Here is a 3030-nt window from a genome sequence, read left to right on the forward strand (position 1 = left end):
CAGTCACGCGCCTGCGCGGCCCATAGGCCCCGCCCCTGGGCACGCCCCCGCCACCTTGTTGCAGGTAAGACGCGCATGCGCGGGAGAGGAGTCGTGGTGTCGAGGCTGATGCGTTGTCTCCGTTCGCCCCCTACTGGTGAGTTTGAAAATGAAGACAAAGAGAGGCGATGGACGGTAGCAATGGTTGCAGACAAAGTGAATGTATTTAATGCCGCTGAACTATACATTTAAAAATGATTGCAGTACTAAATCTTTTTTTCTTTTTATTTGAGATGGAGTTCCGCTCTTGTTGCCCAGGCTGGAGTGCAATGGCGCGATCTCGGCTCACCGCAACCTCCACCTTCCGGGTGCAAGTGATTCCCCAGGCTCAGCCTCCCGAGTAGCTGGGATTACAGGCCCGCACCACCATGCCTGGCTAATTTTTGTATTTTTAGTAGAGACGGGATTTCACCATATTGGCCAGTCTGATCTCGAACTCCTGACCTCAAGTGATCTATCCGCCTTGGCCTCCCAAAGTGCTGGGATTATAGGCGTGAGCCACCGTGCCTGGCCTACAGTGCTAAATCTCATGTTATGTAGCTCTTAACAGAATTAAAAATGCTGCTGAGGAGCATTTTTTTTTTTTAAGACTCAGTTTTGCTCTTATTGCCCAGGATGGAGTGCAGTGGCGCCATCTTGGCTCACTGCAACCTCTGCCTCCTGGATTTAAGCAATTCTCCTGCCTCAGCCTCCCGAGTAGCTGGGATTACAGGTGCACATCACCACGCCTGGCTAATTTTTGTATTTTTAGTAGACAGGGGGTTTCACCATGTTGGCCAGGCTGGTCTCAAACTCCTGACCTCAGGTCATCTGCCCACCTCGGCCTCCCAAAGTACTGGGATTAGCATTTTTTAAATAAATCAAATAAAATAGGCCGGTTTCGGTGCCCGACACCTGTAATCCCAGCATTTGGAAGGCCAAGGCGGGTCCATCCTTTGATCCCAGAAGTTCAAGACCAGCCTGGGCAACATAGCAAAATCCTGTTTCTACAAAAAGTGAAAAAAAACTCGCCGGGCATGGTGGTGCACACCTGTGGTCCCAGCTACTTGGGAGGCTGAGGTGGGAGGATCGCTTGAGCCCAGGAGTTCGAGGATGCAGTGTGGTATGATCACACCACTGCACTCCAGTCTGGAAAACAGAGTGAGACCCTGTCTCAAAACAAAACAAAAACAAAAATCACAAACCTTTAGTTTCCCTTATTTTAGCAGCATTATATTTTGCCACATTTATCGTTGACGTTAAAAAGCTCACTTCATTTTTTTGAAAGCTATTTTTTCCTTTCAGTGCACATTGCATGCTATCCTTGAGCACTGCAGCGCACATGCTTCAGAATTATTGTTTTTCAAGCTATCCTCTTGATAAAAAGTAGAATGAAAATGTCTTTATGCAGTATTTAGGCAAATAATTTAAACATTTTAAAGAGTAGAGTCTTCGATGGAACATTTGCCAGAAAACACAGAATCAATCTGGTAATGTGTAAATAGGCTTGAAGATCAGCTAAATTTATTCTTAGGCTTGTAGAGATTTTCACTGGGGGAAATTTGTCAGTCCTGTTTATTTGAACTATGTGGAAAGACCAGATGGGCTGAGGTAACATGTGATTATATATAGAGAGAGAGATAGGTATATGTATATATATAGACACACACACACACACCCAGAGTCATACTCACATGCATATATTATCCTCCCTGGTTACTCATTTTTTTGTCTCTAAATGCCATTGTGGCATTTAAAAAATTTTTTTCAATATGAGGGGTCTTGCTATGTTGCCCACTCTGGAGTGCAGGGGCATGATCACAGCTCACCGCACCCTGAACCTCCCTGGCTCCTGTCTCTTATACACATCTAGATGTGTATAAGAGACAGCTACAGATATGCACCACCATGCTCGGCTTTTTTTTTTTTTTTTTTTTTTTTTTGCAAGGGACAAAGTTTCACTCTTGTTGCCCAGGCTGGAGTGCAATGGTGCAATCTTGGCTCACTGCAACCTCCACCTACTGCGTTCAAGGAATTCTCCTGCCTCAGCCTGCTGAGTAGCTGGGATTACAGGCATGTGCCACCATGCCCGGCTAATTTTGTATTTTTAGTAGAGACGGTGTTTCTCCATGTTGGTCAGGCTGGTCTTGAACTCCCAACCTCAGGTGATCCACCCGCCTCAGCCTCCCAACGTGCTGGGTTTACAGACGTGAGCCAACCGTGCCTGGCACATACTCGGCTAATTTATTTTTATTTTTATGTTATTTACTTATTATTATTATTATTGGTAGAGATAGGCTCTCACTATGTTGCCCAGGCTGGTCTGGAACCCCTGGCCTCAAGCCATCCTTCTTCCTAGGCAGAGAGTTATTTTAACAGGCCATTTGGTTGCCGTAAACAATGGCAAGCAAAATTACTACAAAGCTAAACTGGGCAAGGTAAGAGGACTGTTGTAATGAGATGTAGTGAGAGGTCAAAGAGACACCCGGGAAAGCTAACAATATTTGAGGTATATCCAGGTTAATTGTTCCAAACTAGAGTGCCGGCTGGGAAATTAGCCTAGGTTCCTGAACTAGCATTTAGCTGAGCCCAGGGTCACTGAGCCTCTTTGGGAATACATTTTCCTCATTATGGTTTGAGAAACAAACACAGACAGAACTAATTATAAATCAGTGTAAGCCAAACACAGTGGCTCATGCCTGTAATCCCAACACTTTGAAAGACCAAGGCCTTCCATAATTATTATTATTAAAAATAATTTTTTTTTTTTTTTGAGACAGAGTCTCGCTCTGTCACCCAGGCTGGAGTGCAGTGGCACGACCTTGGCTCACTGCAACCTCCACCTCCTGGGTTCAAGTGATTCAGCCTCCTGAGTAGCTGGGATTACAGCAAGAGAATCATTTGAACCTAGGAGGCAGAGACTGGAGTGAGCCAAGATCGCGCCATTGCACTCCAGAGAACTGTGTCTCAGGTGAGAGAAACAGTCAAGTTCGTTCGTTCTTTCTTTTCTTT

This window comes from Mandrillus leucophaeus, unplaced genomic scaffold, assembly GCF_000951045.1.
Source record: "Mandrillus leucophaeus isolate KB7577 unplaced genomic scaffold, Mleu.le_1.0 Scaffold521, whole genome shotgun sequence".
In the NCBI taxonomy this organism is placed as follows: domain Eukaryota; kingdom Metazoa; phylum Chordata; class Mammalia; order Primates; family Cercopithecidae; genus Mandrillus; species Mandrillus leucophaeus.